Raw genomic sequence first — 25,161 nt, 5'->3', positions numbered from 1 at the left:
TGCACTGCCCCTCCCCGCATCCTTCTAGGGTGAAGGGTCCTCAGCAGTACCCTAACCAGCCAAAAGCAAGAGGAGGCAGAAGAGGTTCTTTCCCTCATCTGCACTATCAATCACCTCCACCTTGGAGACATCAGAGTGAGCATCAGGCTTATCATAGCCGTAACCAGTGGCATGATCACCCTGACAATAATAGTGGACAGGGCCAACAGGGGGTTAACACCAGAAATAGATTTACTCCCTTGCTTAATGTTAATGGTGAACATGCATCTAGATCTGGTGAGAACCAAAACACCCCCTACCCCTCTCATGGCCAACATACAGGAGAAAACCGCTCTGGACGGGATTTTCAGTTGGCCAACAGGGGAAGAAACAAAAGAAATGGCGACGCAGGAGAGGGCGCAGAGGGGGGAGGAACCTTCACTCCAAAAAGAAGGAGAATACAGATGTGAATGGCATTATAAACCTTAGCTAAAGAATTATCCAGGGAGGAACTGACAACTTTGAATAAAGGTCTCAAGTTTGCACCACCTCGAAATCTTAATGTCAAACTTTCACAGATGTGCAGAAATATACACGTAAACTTAATATCAAAAGGTATATTTTGAGCAACCCGGCCAGACAGCTAACCAGGGAGGCATCTGTGGTTGTGCATTCCGGGTTGTCCAATGCTTCGCTTTTTAACCCTCCGGGGAATTCGGCACCTAATGTCAGTGTGTTTCACGATTTAGTGCTCAATGATTTGGCCAAATTAAGAACAAAATTGGTACAACCCCAACCTGACATCAAAGCTGGAATGGAGGCATTATGTAACAGAAAGAACATAGTTATCCACCTCACTGACAAGGGCGGAGCTATTGTCATCTTGGATAAAGAATCTTACTCAAAAGAAATGCTTAGGATTCTTTCCGACACAGACACTTACTCCCCCTTACTGTCTGACCCAACTCTTGCGTTTAAACGGGAGTTGAATGTTTTGGTCACTAAGGGTTACGATATGGGGATATTGAATAAGAAAGAGAAGGAATATTTAGTCCCTCTGGCCCCTCGACTACCAGTCATGTATATACTACCGAAGATTCATAAGACTCTGACTAACCCACCAGAAAGGCCCATCATCAGTGGTATAGATTCCATTACATCACGTGTGGGTAAATATATTGATCATTATCTACAACCACTGGTGATGGGCACTCCCTCTTACCTCAAGGACACTAAACATGTCCTTAACCTGTTAAACGATATTGAATGGAAGACCACTTATATGTTGGTTACTGCCGATGTCGCGTAGCTTTATATGGCGATATCACACAGGTTGGGCCATGAGGCTGTGCGACATTTTCTCTATCTGGACTCCAATATCTCCACCACGCAATGCAATTTCGTGATGGAGCTATTGGATTTCTCGATGGAGCACAACCATTTTTGGCACAATGGTGTGCACTATTTACAAACAAAAGGAGTGGCCATGGGAGCCAAATTTGCTCCCAGTATGGCCAACCTCTTTATGGCCAAGTGGGAGGAGGACGTGGTTCTACATGACGGGCCATCACAGCTTGTCATGTGGAAAAGATTTATAGATGATGTCCTGTGCATATGGGACGGTGATTCTGAATCTGTGGCTGCTTTTCTATCCTTTTTGAACAATAATGATAGGGGCATTATACTTAGTCATGAAGTCAGCCCATCCAAGATCCATTTTTTTGGATTTGGTAATAACAATTGAAGATGGTAGAACATCTACTTTTTTTTAAACCGACTGACAGGAACAGTTATATCCCATTGGATTCTTGCCATCATCGTTCCTGGCTGCCGGCGGTCCCTAAAGGCCAACTCTTGCGCCTAAGGCGGAATTGTTCCGATGTGGATGAATTTCATAGAGTGGTCTTAGTCCTAAAATCTAGATTTTTTTAGTAAGGGCTACGACAATGCAACCTTGGATTCTTTGATTACTGAGGTGGGGAGTATGGATCTTTTGGGTGTTAAAATCCCTCAGGTTGAAAATAGAGAGGATTTTGGCCTAGCTTTTCTCACTACTTATTCTAGCCAGCATTGGGCTTAAAAGAGAATAATTAAGAGGCACTGGCCAGTAATCAAAAATGATTGCATCCTCTGGCCTTTGTTGTCTGATAATCCTCACATACTATTTAGGGGGGCTACTAATTTCAGACATTTATTAGCACCCAATGTTCCGAACCCACCCACACGTCCGACTTTTTTTGGGCACTTGAAAGGTTTCTTTCCTTGCAGGAAGTGCAAAGTCTGTAAGGTGAATGCATTACAGGATAGGAGACTTATAGAATTTACATCGCAGGGCACTGGTGTCACATATCACATCAAATCGTTTATAACGTGCACCACTAAGTGCATCGTGTACCTATTGAGGAGCCCATGCAGATTGGAATATGTGGGTCGTACAGTCCAGATGTTACAGGTCAGGTTAGGGAACACATTACGAACATAAGGAAAGGCTTTGATAAACATAATGTCTGTAGGTATTATGATCTCAAACATAATAGGGACCTTAAAGGTACCATTTTCATAGCCTTGGAAAAGTATGTTCCCCAATAGCGTGGTAGTAATGGCAGAAGAGTTATATCAAGATCCGAAACCAACTGGATTTAGAGGCTGGGATCTCATGTCCCCAATGGCTTAAAACATCAACTGATTTATTAATAACTGTTGATGTCCCCTCTAGCCGTTTTTTGGAGATTAGATCTTAATTTGTGGCTAAATATCCTAATTTGTGGCTTAATATTGTTATTTTTGTAATAAAGTTTTATAGTACATAATAATACAAATACGCTGTTCATTTTTAATAGCTTTTGGTCATATATAAGATTTTTTTTGTTAAACTAAGAAAATTGTGTTGAAAGAGCGCAATTTTTAATAAAAAAGTTTTTTAAGGAAACTTCCCATATTTTATAGATCGTAATTGATCTATTAATTTTAATTAATTTAATTAAACTATTTCTTCCATTTTGGTTTAAATGGTTAAATATTTAGTTTTTAGTACATATATATGCCCTACACATATTTTTAATATACAATTATTTAATATATATTTTGCTCCTTAATTAGTTTTTGTAATCATCCACAAGATGGCACTGTTCATCACCATTTCCCACTATAACCTTTTCAGGTGTATTCTGAGCAGTACTATACCTGCTTTTTGGACGTCAGGGGAGAGTTAAAAATCTTTTAACTGAATTGGGTTGACATAGCTCTGACGATTAAGGCCATCTATTACCTGACCAATAGGCTCTGAGTGTCATTTTTAGTTACCAATGGCTGCGCTTTTTGCTTCGTCGCTTGGTCTTATAAGGAGCATGCACGTGCGCGTCTGCATACCCCTGATGACGTCAGTTGTGACGAAACGGTCGTAGGGTCACCACGCTCACACACATTGTGCATGTGCGTCTTGTTTTTTGATGCTAGCAGAGCCATTTTATCATATGTCCTTGCAAGGATCGTTTTTGTACTAAATATTTTAAATAAACTATCGAAGAAGTTCTGCACCATTGGAGTCTCCTCTTTTCTCCCTTCTTATGCCGGACCTAAGGAAACATTTGTGATATAGGGATGGTCTCCTGGGAACGCGCCAATTAGGTGCTTTTCACTCATGCTGACCGGCTATCTTGGAGGGAAGCTAAAGAGATCCTAACAGTGTTCCTGTGTCTCCTGATTGATCTACAAAGCCTGTTTTGACCCCCCTGAATAAGGGCAGTCGCAGGCTTTCTGGTAAGCCTCCATTTTTTTACTCTCGGGTGACGGGCAGCACTGGTGGAAAAAAGTTTAAATCCAGAATCGCTTATTGGATATTTACCATGCGGATATCCTTATTCACAAACTATTTTTTTTACACAATTTTTTATGGTTTTATTTGCCCTAATGGACGTTTAAGTATCACTTGCACTTGATTTGCATAATTGCTGCTAAGATCCCACTTTTAGCTGTTCCTCTAAACCTCAAGTCATTATTCAAAAATACTCTAGTCTTAGGTATTAAGAATGTCTCAGAAGGATACCGCAATCAGAGTATTATGTTTTACACTTTAAGAAGGACCAGTGGTGTAGCGTGGGGGGTGCGGGGGGTGCCGTGGCCCCGGGCGCGACATTTAGGGGGGCGCAATTTCGTGCCAGTAGTGTCACTACTGGCTGCCTCCTCCTAATTTAATTTCCTGTGTCCCCCGCGCTCTGCCGCCATGTCCAGTGTTTGGCGCCCTGTGATTGGGCGTATGGGGGTCATGTGCGGCTGGCCTATGCGCGATCACGGTTGCTCCTGAAGTCCCGCTTCCGCACATGACCCCCATACGCCCAATCACAGTGCGCCGGGAAACACTGAATATGGCGGCCGGAGCGCAGGGAAGACGAGCACTGGAGAGTGTGAGCCGCCGGGGCCGCTGTCTTCTTCTCCTCCTCCTCCTATCCTCCAGACCGATGCAAGACAAGAAGGTGAGGAGGGGGGGCGGGGGGGAGAGAAGAGAGAGGCGCCGTATATGTAGTGTCAATATAGGAAGATTAGGCAGGACAGTATAGTGTGTAGTGTAGTGGACAGTGTAGTGGTCAGTGTAGTGTAGTGTAGTGGTCAGTGTAGTGGTCAGTGTAGTGTAGTGGACAGTGTAGTGGTCAGTGTAGTGTAGTGGACAGTGTAGTATAGTGGTCAGTGTAGTGTAGTGGTCAGTGTAGTATAGTGGTCAGTGTAGTGTAGTGTAGTGGTCAGTGTAGTGGTCAGTGTAGTGTAGTGGACAGTGTAGTGGTCAGTGTAGTGTAGTGGACAGTGTAGTGTTGTGGACAGTGTAGTGTAGTGGTCAGTGTAGTGTAGTGGACAGTGTAGTGGTCAGTATAGTGTAGTGGTCAGTGCAGTGTAGTGGTCAGTGTAGTGGACAGTGTAGTGGACGGTGTAGTGGACAGTATAGTGGTCAGTATAGTGTAGTGGTCAGTGTAGTGTAGTGGTCAGTGTAGTGTAGTGGTCAGTGTAGTGTAGTGGACAGTGTAGTGTTCAGTGTAGTGTAGTGGACAGTGTGGTATAGTGGTCAGTGTAGTATAGTGGTCAGTGTAGTGTAGTGGACAGTGTAGTATAGTGGTCAGTGTAGTGTATTGTAGTGGTCAGTGTAGTGGTCAGTGTAGTGTAGTGGACAGTGTAGTGTAGTGGACAGTGTAGTGTAGTGGTCAGTGTAGTGTAGTGGACAGTGTAGTGGTCAGTATAGTGTAGTGGTCAGTATAGTGTAGTGGTCAGTGTAGTGTAGTGGTCAGTGTAGTGGATAGTGTAGTGGACAGTGTAGTGGACAGTATAGTGGTCAGTATAGTGTAGTGGTCAGTGTAGTGTAGTGGTCAGTGTAGTGTAGTGGTTAGTGTAGTGGACAGTGTAGTGTAGTGGTCAGTGTAGTGGACAGTGTAGTGGTCAGTGTAATGTAGCGGACAGTGTAGTGTAGTGGTAAGTGTAGTGTAGTGGACAGTGTAGTGTAGTAGACAGTGTAGTATAGTGGTCAGTGTAGTGTAGTGGACAGTGTAGTGTAGTGGACAGTGTAGTGGACAGTGTAGTGGACAGTGTAGTGTAGTGGTCAGTGTAGTGTAGTGGACAGTGTAGTGTAGTGGACAGTGTAGTATAGTGGTCAGTGTAGTGTAGTGGTAAGTGTAGTGTAGTGAACAGTGTAGTATAGTGGTCAGTGTAGTGGACAGTGTAGTATAGTGGTCAGTGTAGTGGACAGTATAGTGTAGTGGTTAGTGTAGTGGAAAGTGTAGTGGACAGTGTAGTGTAGTGGACAGTGTAGTGTAGTGGACAGTGTAGTATAGTGGTCAGTGTAGTGTAGTGGACAGTGTAGTATAGTGGTCAGTGTAGTGTAGTGGACAGTGTAGTGGTCAGTATAGTGTAGTGCTCAGTGTAGTGTAGTGGACAGTGTAATGTAGTAGACAGTGTAATGTAGTGGACAGTGTAGTGTAGTGGACAGTGTAGTGGACAGTGTAGTGGTTAGTGTAGTGGACAGTGTAGTGTAGTGGACAGTGTAGTGGTCAGTGTAGTGTAGTGGACAGTGTAGTGTAGTGGTTAGTGTAGTGGTCAGTGTAGTGTAGTGGACAGTGTAGTGTAGTATAGTGGACAGTGTAGTATTGTAGTCTGTATAGTGTAGTGGACAGTGTAGTGTAGTGGTCAGTGTAGTATTGTAGTCTGTATAGTGTAGTGGTCAGTGTAGTATTGTGGTCTGTATAGTGTAGTGGTCAGTGTAGTATAGTGGACAGTGTAGTGGTCAGTATAGTGTAGTGGACAGTGTAGTATTGTAGTCAGTATAGTGTAGTGGACAGTGTAGTGGTCAGTGTAGTGTAGTGGTCAGTGTAGTGTAGTGGACAGTGTAGTATTGTGGTCAGTATAGTGTAGTGGTCAGTATAATGTAGTGGTCAGTGTAGTATAGTGGACAGTGTAGTGTAGTGGTCAGTGTAGTATTGTGGTCTGTATAGTGGTCAGTGTAGTGTAGTAGACAGTGTAGTATAGTGGTCAGTGTAGTGTAGTGGACAGTATAGTGGTCAGTGTAGTGTAGTGGACAGTATAGTGGTCAGTGTAGTGTAGTTCTCAGTGTAGTGGTCAGTATAGTGGACAGTATAGTGGTTAGTGTAGTGGTCAGTGTAGTGGACAGTGTAATGGTCACAGTAGTGTAGTTCTCAGTGTAGTGGTCAGTATAGTGGTTAGTGTAGTAGTCAGTATAGTGTAGTGGACAGTGTAGTTCTCAGTATAGTGGTTAGTGTAGTGTAGTGGACACTATAGTGATCAGTGTAGTATAGTGGTCAGTGTAGTGTAGTGGTCGGTGTAGTATTGTGGTCTGTATAGTGGTCAGTGTAGTGTAGTGTAGTGGTCAGTGTAGTGTAGTAGACAGTGTAGTATAGTGGTCAGTGTAGTGTAGTGGACAGTATAGTGGTCAGTGTAGTGTAGTTCTCAGTGTAGTGGTCAGTATAGTGGTTAGTGTAGTGGTCAGTGTAGTGGACAGTGTAATGGTCACTGTAGTGTAGTTCTCAGTGTAGTGGTCAGTATAGTGGTTAGTGTAGTGGTCAGTATAGTGTAGTGGACAGTGTAGTTCTCAGTATAGTGGTCAGTGTAGTGTAGTGGACACTATAGTGGTCAGTGTAGTATAGTGGTCAGTGTAGTGGACAGTATAGTGGTCAGTGTAGTTCTTAGTGTAGTGGACAGTATAGTATAGTGGTCAGTGTAGTTCTTAGTGTAGTGGACAGTATATTATAGTGGTCAGTGTAGTGTGTAATGGTCAGTATAGGAATCAGGTAGGTCAGTACTATTGTATTTGAAGGGACTCGGGGAGTGATAAAAGTTCGCAGGTTAGGGGGGGGGGCACAAATTACTTGCCTTGCCCGGGTGCTGACAACCCACGCTACGCCACTGGGAAGGACACATGAACCCGAGTGGTGTGTTCAGTTAGGCAATACATCCAAAGGAGTAGGTATTTGCTCCAAGTCAGTATTTAACATTTCAAAGGGTATTCCCATCCGCACCAGTAATTTTACGTATACAGACCAGTTGTGTAGTTACAAAAATCAGTCCCTTAACAACACCATTAGTAAACTTACTACATACAGGAATACAACCTCTGGGATACTTGTGGGTAAACTTGTTAGTGCTGCGCTTGAGACTGGAACTGAGCTCCAACGTAGTTCTCTAAGAAGTTTTTCATTGGGAAACAATACATACATATGCTGTGGTAAAATTTGTTACCCATGGATCCCTGCAGGAGTGAAAGGATGGTCTTATTTAGCACAGTTGGTGCCAGTCATGTCAGCCCTAGGCCAGACTCATACACGTTACTTCAAGTCCAGTACATAGGTTAACTTATAAATACAAGAGAGAAAAACCACCGATGTTTTCTGCCTCAGATAAGATATGGGTATGGCTTCCATCCTGGACAGGATGGGGCATAACCATGATGGACAAATTAAATAACTACACTAGTCTAATAAATGATGTTATGGAAAAAAACTCCCAAGATATAGAACTACTCAATGTTGAGTTCAAAGCAGTTAGAAGACAACTAGAGTTACACGAATTAGCTATTGAAAGCATGAGTGCAGCTCTAACAGGTTTATGTGAAATGACCCAGGATTATGAATGTTGTACATGGATTCACAATACCAGCCTGGAAATCCCAGACTACTATGACGTTATTAATCAACACCGAACACAGGTTGATTGATAGGCTACCTGATTTTCCTTGTCAAAAGAAGTTTATTGAGTATACAATGTTATAAAGATACATAAAGTAAGTTTACAAGGATCTATAAAGTAAGCTCATTGTTTTACAGTAGGGTTTCTATAGGTAAATATAATGAAATTTCAAATATTAAACATTGGGTTTACGTAAACCTAAATTAAAGATATATATCATTTCCTTAGTTAATTTTGTACGTATTTAAATGATTTATACCTACTATACATATTGTTTACAAGTAGAGTGTATATAGGTCAAATAAATTCTGATAATGAGCTTAAGGCTCTGTTTCCACTAGTGCGACTTTTCATGCGACTTGGGACTGAAAAGTCGCATGACAAATTGTTTCCCATGATTTCCAATGAGTACCGTTCATATCTGTGCGACTTCAAGTCGCAGCGACTTCAAAGTAGTCCCTGCACTACTTTGGTCCCACTTTGATGCGACTTGAGGTCTATAGATACAGGCATTGCTTCAAATCGCGGTAAAAAGTCGCGGTAAAATCGCGGTAAAAAATCGCGGCAAAATCGCGCGACTTTGGGGACGCACTAGTGGAAACCTAGCCTTAATCGTAAGGTGGAGAAAAGGAAAGAAAAAGAAGAAAAAGGGTTGAAAGGTAGAGGTATGGTCCACAAGGTTGTCCCGCTCGTCAGTTTATTATTCTTTTTAGTTCTCTTTGAAGCCTTAGAATGGGTGTCTCTGTAAGTCATTTAATCTGTTACCATGGCAACAGGACAGAGTCTTTGAAGTTTGACAGGAACTGTTGTTTTATCCAAGGATGCCAAAGTTTTTCAAATTTTGGAATTTGATTTTGATCGATGGCTACCATCTTAGCATGGGACATTGTATTATTCATTCTGTGAATTGTTTCTGCTAGTACCAATGTAGGAGATTTCCATGCCTTGGCCACTGTTTGTTTTGCAGCCGTTATTAGTTGGATCATAAGTTTGAATTGAGAGAGTGTTAACCATTCCGGTTTTAGATTAAGTAAAGTTAAATATGGATCTGGTTGTATTATTTTTTTAAATATTTTAGATGCAATCACGAAGACTTCCTTCCAGAAGGTTTGGATTACTGGGCACGTCCACCATATGTGTAAATATGTGCCTATTTCTGGGCATCCTCGAAAACAAAGAGCTGAGGTATTAGGTGAATATTTTGCCACTCTAGCGGGTACAAGGTACCAGCGAGTTAGGACTTTATAATTTGTCTCCAGTGCTAAGATGTTGGGTGAAGATGACTTAGATGTGAGCCATATGTTAGACCAGTCCGTGTCTTCTAAAGTTCGTCCCAGGTCCTCCTCCCACCTCTGAACGTAAGAGGGTCTATTAAGATTTGCTACTCCATATAATTGATTATAAAGTGATGAAATTGTACCTTTAGCAAATGGATCTTTTGTACAGATTGATTCAAAAATGGATAATTGGGATAATGGTGTATCCCCCTTTAGGAATGGTGTATAGAAATTTTTGATTTGGAGATATCTAAATATCTCAGAGTTTGGTAGATCATATTTTTCTCTAAGCGATGGGAATGAAAGGAATGATTTAGATGCTATGAAGTCATTTAGTGTCTGAATGCCTGATGTTGTCCAAGCTTTAAAAGAATTTGGGTAGATCCATGCAGGATAAAAGGCCGGATTTCTGATAAAAGAAAGGAGAGGATTGTGTGGAGATTGTAACTGATATTTGGTTTTTAGTTTATCCCAGAGAGATAAGAAGTGTTTAGTTATGGGATTATGAATTTTAAAGCGGTCTTTAGGATCAAGCCATAATAAATTTGATATTAATAGAGGGTCATTTTCTGAAGCCTCTATAAATACCCATAATGGGATTTCCTGTTTTGCATGGTATTTGGACAGACTGGCCAAATGTGCTGCTCTGTAGTAGTTAGTAAAATTAGGGTATCCCAGGCCTCCTTTATTTTTGGGAAGATGTAGTGTGTGTATAGGTATACGTGGTTTAGAAGAGCCCCATATAAACGAAGTTGCTCTTTTTTGTATTATTCTCAAAAAATAGGAAGGAATTGGAATAGGGAGGACTCTGAATAGATAAAGCAATTTGGGTAGAATAGTCATTTTGATTGCATTAATCTTCCCTATCCAGGATAAAGGAAGTTGCGACCATTGTTTTATTAGATTTGTGATCTGTCTTAATACAGGAGGATAATTGGTTGAGAATAAGTCAGAATGAGATGCTGTTAAATGAATTCCAAGATATGGGATTGATTTTTCTGCCCATGTGAATGGGAGTGCAGCCCTAGCTGGGATCAATTCCATGTTTGTGAGTGAAATATTAAGCATTAGGCATTTCTTAGGATTAATCATAAGGCCGGATAGGGCTGCAAATCCATCAAGAGCTGGTATTAGGTTAGGACCAGAGACCTGTGGTGATGATAGAAAAAGTAATATATCGTCTGCAAATATACATAATTTGTGTGTAATACCTCCTACTTCAATGCCAGTTATAGTTTGGTTTGTTCTGATGTATTGGGCCATGGGTTCGAGTATAAGGGCAAATAATAAGGGAGATAATGGGCAACCCTGTCGGGTACCTCTTTCGATATTAAAGGCTTCAGATTTGTATCCAGCATATTTTATATAGGCTTTGGGTTTATTATATAATGCTTTGATCCATGTTAAAAAGTGGGGTCCAAAACCCCATTTTTGTAATGAATATTGCATATATTGCCAGGATACTGTGTCAAATGCCCTCTTAATATCGAGAGATAGAAAACATAAAGGGATTTTCCGTTTTTTAGCAATATGTGTCAATAACACTGCCCTGCGTATATTATCGCCTGCCTGTCTATTTGGCATGAAGCCTACTTGATCTCTATGTATTAATTTTCCTATAATGCTATTAAGGCGTTTTGCTATTATTTTTGCTAATAATTTAATATCGAGGTTTAACAGAGAGATAGGCCGATAATTCACACAGGAAGTATCATCAGAAAGGGGTTTTGGGATCATACAAACAATTGCCATTAGTGTTTCTTGCCGAAAAGAATGTCCATCTAGAAGTTTGTTAAACGTTTCAGTGAGAATGGGAGAGAGTATTTCTGAGAATGTTTTATAGTATAAAGCCGAGTAGCCGTCTGGGCCTGGTCTTTTGTTAAGTTTTAGGTCTTTTATGGCGTTAGCAACTTCATCTATAGTTATAGGCTCATCCAAACTGCTTTTTTGATTCTGAGATAACTCAGGTAAGGTTATTTTTGAGAAGAAGGATTCAGCCTCTGTAGGATTAAATTCATTGTTTGTCTTATATAAAGTTGCGAGATGTGAGTGAAATTTATGGACTATTTTAACTGGATTACAAGTGTAAACATTTTTTGATAATTTCAAACGTATTGGTTTGAAAGATTTGTTAGTTGAATTTAATGCCCGAGCCAAATATGTACCTGGTTTGTTTGTATTCATGTAGAAATTGTGTTTGGAGCGTTTGAGGGATTTATCAACTGACTCAGTGAGAAATAGATCGTATTCCAATCTAGATTTTTCCAGATGAGATTTTGTACTCTGAGATGGATTATCTTGAAATGATATGTAGGCTGCATTAAAATTGAGTTCTAGTTTTTTTGCTAGATTTTTGCGTTTCCGTTTAAATAGTGCCATTTGTCTTTGTATTGTACCACGCAAGACAGGCTTATGAGCTTCCCACAGTGTTATTGGGGAGATGTCTGTTGTATTATTAATTGATATGTATTCCTTTAAAGCTTTGCAATGGCCATCTGATGTAGTGGGTGTTTGAGCATTATGTCCGGTAAGTACCACGTTGGGTCATGCGCTTTTGGTATGGCTGAGGCTATAGTAGTGTATACTGCATTATGGTCAGACCACGGAATCGGAATTATATCTGATGCAATAATTTCTGGAATCATTCCTATTGTTAGAAAAATATGATCTATTCTGGTGAAGGTTTGATGAGGGTGCGAGAAATAAGTGAATTTCTTTTTCATTGGGTTACTTTCTCTCCACGAATCTACCAGATTGTATTTGGAAAGAAGTTGAGAAAAAGGTAATCTAGAGGTTATTTTGGATGGTGTAAAAGGTGATTTATCTAGAAATGGGAGGAGGACCTGGTTCGAATCCCCACACATTATCACTGTTCCTATTTTGTGTGTATTAATCACTTGTAATATATGTGAGAGGAATGGTGTAGGTTGTTTGTTAGGAGCGTAGTAGGAAATCACCGTGATTGCTGTATCCATTATATAACCCATGAGTATCAGGTATCTACCTTCTGGGTCTTTAATTTCTGATGATAAGGTGAATGGTGTGGATCGGTGAAATGCAATTAGAGTTCCCCTTTGCTTGGTACAGGCAGAAGCCGTGTAAATTTGTTGATAAAAAGGAGAAATATATTTTGGAGTAGAATCTTTGGTGAAGTGTGTTTCTTGGAGGCATACTATGTGAGCCTTCTTGTTATGGAAAGTACGGAAGGCTTTGGTCCTTTTTTGAGGGACATTTATTCCCTGAACATTCAGGGAAAGTATATTCAGTGGTGCCATGGCAATAGATCAAATAGTTTTGACTTACTTTTTGTTATGCAGAGCTGACTGCGCAGATCAACCTGTGTGGACTGAAGAGATGAATAGATAGAAAAGAAACCAGTGAATTCTGGAGTAAAGAGTAAACAAAAAACATATGAGATTAGATGATACATTGTATAAATTATTTTTTGCAAGTAATCACAATTTACCTGTGAAAGAGAATAAATATCTCTCTCAGGGGAATAAGTGCCTTCGTCACACTCCCACATAATATGGTTGGGAGAATGAGGAGGGCTTATGGGGGTACACGGATCTTCCGCTTACAGGAGAGAAGTGCTATTTCAAAAGACATCAAAATGATGTTTCATTAATTGGAGTGCAGAATATAGTTTTTGTTGAAATTATTTATTCCAGGGTGGTTGTATATGGTTAGTCTTGCCCTAGGCTAAATAATTCAGTTAGAAAGGTACTGTTAATAACTTTGGTATTGATGAAGATAGTTTGAATTATTTTGGGATTTTAACCCTTTTAGAGTAAACAATTACATATTTTATTCATATGCAACTGTTTAGATATGTTAACTCATAAAATTGAGGTTGTATTGCTTCAGATTAGAATAAACAAAAACATAATTCTAGGAACTAGTTAGGTAATAATATATTTGTTTTAAGAAAAGATAGAAAAAGCTTCCATTACTTCTGGATTATTGAACATATTTGTCCTAAAAAGTAATAAATCTACTGTTATTACCTGATAATATATAACTGAACAAGAATTTCCTTATTTCACTTATATATTCTAAGGCTATATGAATCAGAAGTAATAAGAAATATAACTGGAATGTAACATGATCCCACACAGTGTGTGACTATCAGAATGCAGTTACATTCAGTTATAAATATAGGTTTTTTATAGATAACCATCTCTTAGTATAATAAATGAAGAGATATCAGGAATTAGGATGTCAGTCCATTGAATCGTCTTGGTCCATTGATGATGTGGCATAACGGCCTCTTTTGTGAAAATGATGATTCCCATTTTGTTCTGAAATTTTCTGGGTGCTGCCTGAAGGTGAAGATGATGCCATTCTTCTGCGTGTGGGAGTGTTGCTGCTTGTGGGTTCTGTCAGATTTAATTTTAAAAGGGTTTGTTGTAGTTCATCTGCTGATCTGCTTCTGTAAATTGTACCTTGGTAGTTAAATCTGACTGAAAAGGGGAAGCCCCATTGATACATAATGTTGTGGCGTTGCAGTTCCATAAGTTGGGGTTTCATGGATCGTCTTTTAGTAATAGTAAGTTGGGATAGGTCAGCAAAAATTTGATAATTGTGTCCTTGAAAATTAAGTTCCTTTTTTTCTCTTGCAGCAATTAGTATTTGTTCTTTCGTTCTGTAATAATGAAATTTTGTGATTATATCACGTGGGGGTCCATCTTTCTTTTTGGCTGTGAGGGCTCTGTGTACTCTGTCCAGTTTTAAACGTTCAATAGGGATATCTGGCTTTAGTTCTTGTAATAGAGCAGTAATAGTAGATTGCAGGTCTGTCACAGTTTCAGGTATTCCCCTTATTCGCAAGTTTGAACGTCTGGCTCTATTTTCTTTGAAGCTTAGTTTGAAGTATTAAATTCTCTTTTTTTAATTGTTCCAATTCTGTTATATTTTCTTGGGTTGTAATTTCAATTTCATCCATTTTTATTTCTAGGGCTGCGGTGCGGTTTCCCAGCTCTCTTATTTCTTTGGTTAGGCTTTTTGTTATTTGGTCTGAGGTTTGTTTTAAAGCCTTATGAAGCATCTTTTCAAATTGTAATAATATTACTGAGGATGCTGAGGAGGCTTGTGGAGAAGTTTGTGAGAGGATTTGTTCTGTATCTGACTCAAATGGAGAGTCTTGCTGTGACATTTTCTGTCTGTGAGAGCGCCCTGATGCTGTATCTTGTGAGGTGACTGGAGCTGCTTCAGCTGCAGTGAGTGCCTGTGAGCTCTTTGTGAGGTGATTTTTATTTCTGCCACGGTTTCCTCCCAGTACCATATTTCCTGCCCAAATTTTCACAGTTTGTTCCCAGGGGCAAAAAGGTTCAAATGGATACCTTTTGAGCCTGCAGGCTCCGCTTTGTCCTTCTCTTCTCTCCTCAGCGGTGTGGAGCTCTAACAATGCATGTCTGCTCCGCTAGGCTCCGCCTCCTGCCCCCCAGCTACCTGATTTTCAAGCTTATTTTGCTTTGTATTAGCAAATTTACTACACCAGACCAACCTTCTCACGCATATACACAATATTTGCAGCTTTATGTAAATGACTTCAACAAACTTAGAAAGAACCGTAGATGGCAGGAGGCTGCGGATCTGTAGAAAGTAATATTTATGACTTTAAGAGGGGGTTGAAAGGTTATGCTAAGCATTCATCTTGTTCTGTCAGCCATCTTAATATTCACAAGCTTCCATTTTTCATAACGTACAGTTTGAGTATTTCTTTAGCTTCCCAGCAGTCTTTATCAGCATGAATTCTTGTAAATGAACTGTTTCACACGCTCCTTATCTAAATTCCTTATTCCCTTGTATTCAGTAGCCGGAGAACAAGGAACAAAGACTACTTGTTTTAACCAGCTGTAACTGCATATGAAATTAACATCTACTTCGCATGTTTCTTCTGAATATTCTGTGTGACTTGTAATTTGCTATAAAGACGCTAGGATGTTCATCAAATACAGACAATTCCCAGAACATAATTATCGAGTGCGTGTCATTTGTTTTGGGACTTGGCTCCAGATATATCTGAAATTGCATAATACATCGATCCAAGGTCTGAGAGGTTAAGGGACTACCCTAGACACAGGATTAACCCTTTCAGTATCAATGCAAAAAAAGTTTTAAAAACTGCCGTTTTTTTCGGGAGCAGTGATTTTAATAATGCTTAAAGTGAAACAATAAAACTGAAATAATCCTTTAAATTTCCTACCTGGGGGCTGTCTAAAGTATGCCTGTAAAGTGTCGCATGTCCCACCTATTTATAATGCAGTATACCCCTCTCTCCCACTAAAGAAAGAGGATGATTTAAGACCAAATCGTACTGCATCTATATCCACACAAGCACGCCCCGCCCCTGTTCAACAAGTAGAACAACTCCCAGATAGCCAGCATGGTGCGGGAGGGGAACAGGGAGCAAGAGGAGAAGAAATTCCAAGGGAAGATGAGGGTGTGGCAAGTACCTCATCGCCTGACTCCACAGTAGTGTATTCCCCTATTACATTATGATCAGGGCAGAAAGTAGGACCAGTGATGCAACTCCCATATATTATAATGGGAAGTTATGTAATAATTAAACCCATGGAGACACCCAAACTAAATGATATAATAAAAGGCAGTCCCAACCCCAGAAAAAATCCAACTGCCTGTATAAATTATTTTAAAAGAGCCACACGGGGTAGACAGTGCTCACAACAGGACATGAGATTAATAATTGACGGAATCTTGGGATAGGACTTGAACTCAGGACCAAATGTAGAGGGAAGTGACAAATGAGATGAAGCGGTTGTGGAAAGGTAGAAAATCTTTCACAACTGCTGTGGCTTGTAAACAAGGACCGAAGGAAACCATGACAGAGTTTGTGAAGAGATTCAGAACAGTTTGGAAGAAAGAATCTGGGATGGATATGACTAGTGCATAAATGAGCACTATATATATATATATATATATATATATATATATATATATATATATATATAAAATCTCCAAACCCTAATGACCACATTAAAACCTGAAATCTTGCTGTTGAGAAGACAACTTATTTCAGACTGGACAGGAATGAATGCAAGTACATTTGAGAAGCGAGTAATGGAGAAAGACACCGCTGGATGTTTTGAGGTCCTCAAATCTGCCACCAAGGCACATTTTCAGGGATTACAACAAAGTACTTATCCTAGAGAATGGGGTCAAGATGGATATGGGGGAAGAGGGGGATATAAAGGTAGAGGAGGGCGGCCAAGGAATGATATTAGTTTTGCATGTGGACAAGAGGGTCATTGGAAGAGAGATTCCCCAAACAGAGGAGACAAACCTGCACCACAAGAGGCAAAGTGCAAAAACCCACCTGTCAAGTACCCCAGGGCTCAAAATTTCAAGTCCTGAGCTACTAGCCAGGCTCTAAGGGTTATGCGCCACCAGTTGCCCCACCCAACCCCTACCCTGCCCCGTCTCTAATTCCACCCCTAAACATGCCCTCATAAATTATCTTGTGAAATGACCCTTAAGTGTTTTATGCAGAATTACGTTACAAAAATAAATATTAACAACAACTTTATCAGTGCCCATCAATGCAGCGTGGCCTGTGCCCATCATTGCAGCGTGACCTGTGCCCTCCAATGCAGCGTGACCTGTGCCCATCATTGCAGCGTGACCTGTGCCCACCATTGCAGCGTGACCTGTGCCCACCATTGCAGCCTGAGCTGTGCCCACCATTGCAGCGTCACCTGTGCCCACCATTGCATCCTCACCTCTGTCCACCATTGCAGCCTCACCTGTGCCCACCATTGCAGCGTGAACTGTGCCCACCATTGCAGCTTCACCTGTGCCCACCATTGCAGCGTGATCTTGTGACCACCATTGCAGCATGACCTGCGCCCACCATTGCAGGCTCACATGTACCCACCATTGCAGCCTCACATGTGCCCAACATTGCAGCCTCACCTGTGCAGAGGAAGAGGGAGGGTAGCATCACAGGGGAAGAGAGAGAGAGTGGAGGAAGAAGTTAGCTGGCTAGATTACAGAGCATGGATATAGGCCGCTGTAACAGTTTACATTAGAATTGGCCTCTGCTCATGGTTACACACAGCCCCACCTCCTGACCCCGTGCCTGTGAAGGAAGGAAGCCTCTTATAAAGATGATGCACAAGAAAGCCCGCAAACAGTTTGCTGAATACAAGCAGACTAAGAACATGGATTACTGGAACCATGTCCTGTGGTCTGATGAGACCAAGATAAACTTATTTGGTTCAGATGGTGTCAAGCGTGTCTGGCGGCAACCAGGTGAGGAGTACAAAGACAAGTGTGTCTTGCCTACAGTCAAGCGTGGTGGTGGGAGTGTCATGGTCTAGGGCTGCATGAGTGCTGCCAGCACTGGGGAGTTACAGTTAATTGAGGGAACCATGAATGCCAACATGTTCTGTGACATACTGAAGCAGAGCATGATCCCCTCCCTTCAGAGACTGGGCCGCAGGGCAGTATTCCAACATGATAACGACCCCAAACACACCTCTACGATGACCACTGCCCTGCTAAAGAAGCTAAGGGTAAAGGTTATGGCCTGGGCAAGCATGTCTCCAGACCTAAACCCTATTGAGCATCGGTGGGGCATCCTCAAACGGTAGGTGGAGGAACGCAAGGTCTCTAACATCCACCAGCTCTGTGATGTCGTCATGGAGGAGTGGAATAGGACTCCAGTCACAACCTGTGAAGCTCTGGTGAACTCCATGCCCAAAAGGGTTAAGGCAGTGCTGGAAAATAATGATGGTCACACAAAATATTGACACTTTGTGCCCAATTTGGACATTTTCACTTAGGGGTGTACTCACTTTTGTTGCCAGCGGTTTAGACAATAATGGCTGTGTGTTGAGTTATTTTGAAGGGACAGCAAATTTTCATTGTTATACAAGCTGTACACTCACTACTTTACATTGTAGCAAAGTGTCATTTCTTCAGTGTTGTCACATGAAAAGATACAATAAAATATTTACAAAAATGTGAGGAGTGTACTCACTTTTGTGAGATACTGTATATATATATCCACTGCATACAGTTTAGCTATATCTCACTGCAGGCCGTTCCTGGTGTACTGTTTCTAATATACTTAGAGTATACTAATATACTCTAATATTCACTATACAGTACTGTGCACCCATAGTGCAGTTGCTATTACTTTCCTGGTGGTGTACACAATACAGTACACCCATAGTTGTTATTACACTTCTGTTGGTGTACACAGTACCGTGCACCCCTAGTGCAGTTGCTACTACTTTCCTGGTGATGTACACAATACATACAGTGCACCCATAGTTGTTATTACACTTCTGTTGGTATACATAGTACCGTGCACCCCTAGTGCAGTTGCTACTACTTTCCTGGTGGTGTACACAATACATACAGTGTCCCCATAGTTGTTATTACACTTCTGTTGGTGTACACAGTACCGTGCACCCCTAGTGCAGTTGCTACTACTTTCCTGCTGGTGTACACAATACATACAGTGTACCATAGTTGTTATTACACTTCTGTTGGTGTACACAGTACCGTGCACCCCTAGTGCAGTTGCTACTACTTTCCTAGTGGTGTACACAGTACACAATGCAGTGTAGTGTGGTTTTGCTAAACAAAATTTACAGCATGTCCGGAAGGCCACCAAGGAGAGGCAGACGCTCACAGGCCACTAAAAGAGGGCAAGCAGGCAAGCACTGTCTACAGTTGACAGTGCTGGTTGTGGACACGGTGCATCCTCAGCACTTGGCCGTGGGGCATGCTTATCCTTTTTTTCTGCAGCTGGCCGTGTTATTGAACCACAACATGCAGAAGAGTTGGTGGAATGGATAACAAAGCCCTCCTCATCCTCCTCATCCTCTGTCACCCAGGCTCAGAGTAGTTTGTCTGCCAATGCAGCTGCCAAAACGGCCTATTCCATCGGCTCCATGTCAACAGTCACTTCTTCCCTAGCCCCACCATCATGCACGGAGGAGTCCCCTGAACTATTCGACCACAGTTTTGGGTACATGCTGCAGGAGGATGCGCAGCAATTTGAAGGCTCCGATGATGGTACCCAGGTTGAGAAAGGGAGTAACGTGAGCCTAGAGAGAGGGGGTGTCCAAGAAGGTCAAGGAACTGAAGGTCATGTTCCCCGAGCTGCAGCATACTGCCAAGTTTGCTCCAGTTATGATGAGGGAGGGGATGATGAGGTCACTGACTCTACTTGGGTGCCTGATAGAAGAGAGGAGGAGGAGGCACATCTATAACGAGGCAGGATGCCCTCCTGGGGCAGTTTAAGGGCAGCCACCCTATTGCATCACACCGCAGATTTAAGCAGGTGCAGGGCACTGCTGACTCCCCACATATTTTGAAAAGTTATTTGGTGTGGGCCTTTTTTGACACGTGTGCAGCAGATCGCACCTTTGCTGTATGCAACATATGTCTGAAGCGTATCAAGCGTGGCCAAAACAGCAGCCGCTTGCGCACCACATGCTTGACCAGAAATATGACAACCTCCCATGCAGTCCGTTGGCAAGACCCACATCAAAGAACAAGGCGGACCTCTCCTTGCTCCTCATCAGCTGGGATCTCCAACCCCACTATACCTCCAGTCCTCTCAGAAACCTGCACTGAGAGGAATGAAGGTATAGAAATAGGTGTCCCAAGTACTTGTGGCCAATCTGCTAGCAGTACACCAACATCGGATTTTAGCAGGCAAATTTCCCTACCCCAGTTGCTAAACCATCAAAAGGAACTCAGTCCCAGCCATCCACATGCTCGGTGTCTGTATGCTAGCTTGGCCAAATTGCTAGCCCAGACTCTGCCCCCTTTCCTGAATTTGTGGAATGTGTGGTACCTCAGCGGCAGGTTCCCAAACGCCATTTCTTTTCACAGAAGGCCATTCTGGCTCCCTACCAGCATGTGGAAGGCAATGTCTTGGCCTCGTTGGACAGGGTGGCCAGCAGTAAGGTGCATATTACTGCTGACTCATGGTCCAGCAGGCATGGACAGGGATGTTACCTTTGCTTCACGGCGCACTGGGTAACTGCTGGCAGCTGGAAAGGATGCAGGACAGGGTTCAGTTGGAGCTTGTTCCGCCACCACACCTCCAAAATGCTAGTGGTGACTCTGCCACAGCTCTCTCGTCCACCACTTCCTCTTCTTCTTCCTCTATGGCCTCTTCCTCTGCAGATTTCTCCTCTGAACCAGCGGTACTCTGTAGGCGTTCAAGGAGCTACGCAAGCACTCAGGCAAAAAAGATGCCATGCGATGCTTGAGTTGGTCAGCTTAGGGGACAGGAGCCACACTGGGGTAGAGATTCTGTCAGCTCTGCAGGGGCAGGCTCAGAGGTGGTTGACGCCACGCCAGCTTAAATCAGGAATGGTTGTATGCGACAATGGCACCAACCTCCTCTCCGCCCTCCGACAGGGACACTTGACCCATGTTCCCTGTTTGGCTCACATCCTGAATTTGGTGGTGCAGCGGTTCTTGAGCAAGTACCCGGGCTTACAGGATCTCCTGAGGCAGGCCAGGAAAGTCTGTGGTCATTTCCACCGGTCATATAATGTCAGTGCTCGGCTGGCTGACATTCAAAGAGAATGCAACCTGCCCAAGAACCGCCTCATTAGTGACATGCCCTCAACGTTGGCAATGCTACAGCGGCTGAGCACGCAGCAGAGGGCCATCAATGAGTACCTGTGTGAGTATGGCACCAGGACAGGATCAGGGGAGCTTGTTTTTTTTTTTTTCGCCACGCCAGTGGCTACTGATCAAGGATTCATGCACTGTCCTGTTACCATTTGAGGAGGCCACAAGGATGGTGAGCAGTGACAGTGCATGCATCAGTGATACAGTCCTCGGCGCCCAGTTCTGATTGGTTCCAGCAACCATCACCAGAGTCTGAATTACATGGTGCAGGTATATATAGGGGCAAGATGAGACTTGGAGACCTTTCCAACTGAGCATCTACTAGGTTACTGGGTCTTGGACCACTGGCCAGAGCTTGCTCAATATGCAATTAAGCTACTGGCCTGTCCTGCATCCAGCGTTCTTTCTGAACGCACATTCAGTGCTGCTGGAGGCTTTGTAACCGATCACAGAGTGCGCCTGTCCACAAACTCTGTTGATCGGCTCACATTCATAAAAATGAATCAGTCTTGGATCACCAGCTACCAAGCACCTGATGCTGATGTAACTGATTGATTTTTCTATTGATGTGGGATCCCTTGAAGACTGCATTATGCTGATGACTATCCTATTTCTCCTCAATCTTAATGATGATAGCTTCTAGGAATATTTTCGGTTCAGGGCACCACCACCACTGCCTAAGGCCCAATCTTTCTGCCCCTGTTTAACAGAGGCATGTAATTACAATTTTTGATCTAATATTTCACAGCAGGGCCCGTTCCTGTGCTCAACAAAAGTATCTGTGAGGCTTTACAGTGTTGTGCCACCACTACCACCTAAGGCCCAATATTTTTGCCCCTGTTTAACAGGGGCATGTAATTACAATTTTTGTTCTAATATTTCACAGCAGGGCTTGTTCCTGCACTCAACAAAAGTATCTGTGAGGCTTTACAGTGTTGTGCCACCACTAACGCCTAAGGCCCAATATTTTTGCCCCTGTTTAACAGGGGCATGTAATTACAATTTTTGTTCTAATATTTCACAGCAGGGCTCGCTCCTGCACTCAACAAAAGTATCTGTGAGGCTTTACACTGTTGTGCCACCACCACTACCACCGCCTAAGGCCCAATTTTTATGCCCCTGTTTAACAGGGGTGCATAATTACAATTCTTGATATAATATTTCACAGCAGGGCCCGTTTGAAAAAAAAAAACAATATTTTTTACTTTCTGTTATAATACATATCCAAAAAAAAAAAAAGTAAAAAAAATAATTTCTTCATCAATTTGGGCCAATATTTATTCTGCTACATATTTTTGGTAAAAAAATCCCAATAAGCGTATATTGATTGGTTTGCGCAAAAGTTACAGCGTCAAAGGGTTAAAATGCGTTCCCTCAGTGTGTTTCTAACTGTATGGGGGAAGTACTGACAGGAAGAACACAGAGATCGCAGTTCCTGATTACTAGGAACAGATGATCTCCATGTTCTCCCCTGTCAGAACGATGATCTGCCCTGTTTACATAGGCAGATCCCCGTTCTGCCTCTCTGTGAAGCGATCACAGGTGGCCAGCAGACATTGGGTCCACCGGACACATGCATCAGCTCCTCCTCCATGCAGGGGGCACGCACCCGCACTATCTACTGCATGAAATAACGTACATGTACGTTTTCTCACACAATAGAGCCTCCCTGCCGCAGTTTATATGTTAGGGGGTCCTTTGGTGGTTAAAGAGGAAGTAAACTCAGCCCCTCAAAAGCTTCTTCTTGATAAATACAGTCTGATAAAGCTTTCAATAACATTCTGCATTATTATTTCCCCCTAAGGATGTTTCTTAGTTTTTTTCCCAGTTGATTTGTAATTCTTACTTCCTGGTTGCAGCCAGCGCCATCTTAGCTACTGTCTTCAGAGTCTGAAGAGCAGTTAACTTCCGCCCTTTCTGTTTTTCTGTTTGTCCCTGCTGTAACCTCACACATGCTCAGTAATTTTGTAGCTAAACCTCGTTTTCATTCCCGATTAGTATAGCAATAATGTCCCACATATTGAAGCCTAGAGAGGTAAGCAGGCTTTGCAACACATATTGATGGTTTAATATGCTTTTTTGACAAAATCTACATGATAAAGTTGATCTCCTTGCTCCTGTGTGCCATGCAAAGTGCTGATGTTTACACCCCCTGTGACGTTGCAAGTTACATGGGGTGAATCAGAAACTTGTGAATAGCACTGTAATCTTGTGGGGACTCAGAGCAGTGCCGCAGAGAGGAGATGCATATATATGAATGGAATGACAGCACAATGAGCATGCCGTGAATTGGGCGAAATATGCTCATACGTCGGTGACGTCATGAAAATGAAAAAGGCAGATTACAAATGAAGTCGGTTAGAATTGATTAATACACAACAATTTGTAAAGTGCTTATTACTGATTTTAATGGGGAAAAGTTAGCTGGGTGAGTTTACAACTACTTTAAGGCACTGGGCATCTGGAAGCAGGAAACATTTGGAGGCTAAGGACACAGAGATAGCACAGCAGAGACACTAACTGTAGCTGTATAGACTGCTGATGCTTGGGAGATGCAGTAGCGACTTAGACTATGGGTTCAGGATAGATTGCAAGGGAAGCTTATGCAGCAGAGTTTTTGGATGTTGCAGAGGCTCTATAGAGTTGCAGGTGCACCAGAGTCTGTGGACATTGCAGAAGTGCAGCAGGCTGTGAGTGCAGCAGAGATGAAAGACTGCAGATATTACAGAGGTGCAGTGGAGCTGCAGCAGAGACTCCAGGAGGAGCTGAAGCTGAGTATACAGTGAGATAGCAGCAGAGTCTGTAGAGGCTGCCATTGCAGGGGTGTAGGGCTGTAGACAGGCAGAGGCAAAGGTCTTTGCTAGTTCAGGGGAACAATATGGACTCTGTCTGATTGGTTACAGAGCATCCTGCTCGATTTTTAACAGAGAACTTCGTTATGTGACACATCATATAAGGCATTATGTGAGGCAGCTACGACACTCCAGGTAAAGCCCAGAAGTGTCCATGGTCACAAGAGATTGAGGAGGTGCCAGTGCTGGAGTTAGGAAGGTAAGTGACCGTGACCGTTGTCTGTAACTTTTAAAATATGAGTTTAAGATAATTTACTGTGCTGTTACTTATTCTGTCAACTAACTTTATAGATCTGACACTGCATGTGTTTACACTGCATATACAGTATTATATATTTTTGAACTATGACTGTATAACCTATTACATAAAGTAACAAGAAGAAAGGAAACAATTTCAGTACCTTCTAAATTTCTGTTCTTGTACTTTATTTCTATGCCATGCTAATACTATTTAGTCAATAACAAAAATGCTACAGGTAGAATCACCCATATTCCGAGGTAATTTGTGTATTCCTTAATAAAGAAAAAAAGCAAAAAACACAAGACAAAACATCATATGAATGAAGTGTTTATATAAATAGCAGTTTTGTGCCACTTCTATTACAACTGTCCAAGCTAGGGGTATCTATGGATAATAAAGGATCATCAATATCAGTTCAGTCGAACTTCAGACATTGGGGTTGATTTACTACAGGCAAATCCACTGTGCACTACAAGTGCACTGCAAATGCACTTGGAAGTGCATTTGCTGTAGATCTGAGGGGGACATGCAAGGGAAAAAAAAGGTATTTTTGCTTGCATATGATTGGATGATCTAAATCAGCATAGCTTCCCCTCATTTCAGATCTTCCCCTCAGATCCACAGTGACTGCACTTCCAAGTGCACTTGTAGTGCAGTGGATTTGCCTTTAGTAAATCAACCACAATGTCTGAAGTTCGACTGAACTGATATTGATGATCTTTTATTATCCATAGATACCCCTAGCTTGGAGTAAATAAACCCCATTGTGTCTATTGGCACCAGTAGGAATCCATGCCCATCAGTTCTCAGGGTTTATGTTCCCCTGACTTAATGACTGCTGTGGTAAAATGTCTGCCCTTTTCTTTTCCATTTCATGGAAACACACATTTGATTAATGTAAGTGTGGATTTGCATGTGCTATTTAAAAATTAAAAAAAGGGAGATCATGTCTGCATTTCATATCTCTGCCTTATGTCTGTGGCTAGCTAAAAACACCATGGGTCTT

At 42.2% G+C, this 25,161-nt stretch overlaps 1 protein-coding gene across 28 annotated transcripts in view; it reads right to left on the bottom strand.

The window, feature by feature from the left end:
* Positions 1 to 25,161, bottom strand: part of NRXN2 (neurexin 2) — a 3,426,600-nt gene that overhangs the window by 1,356,780 nt on the left and 2,044,659 nt on the right. The window lies entirely within an intron of this gene.

The sequence above is a fragment of the Aquarana catesbeiana genome, linkage group LG11, assembly GCF_042186555.1.
Source record: "Aquarana catesbeiana isolate 2022-GZ linkage group LG11, ASM4218655v1, whole genome shotgun sequence".
NCBI classification, from domain to species: domain Eukaryota; kingdom Metazoa; phylum Chordata; class Amphibia; order Anura; family Ranidae; genus Aquarana; species Aquarana catesbeiana.
The sequence above is the reverse complement of the archived record's forward strand: the minus strand, read 5'-3'. Positions and strand labels throughout refer to the sequence as shown.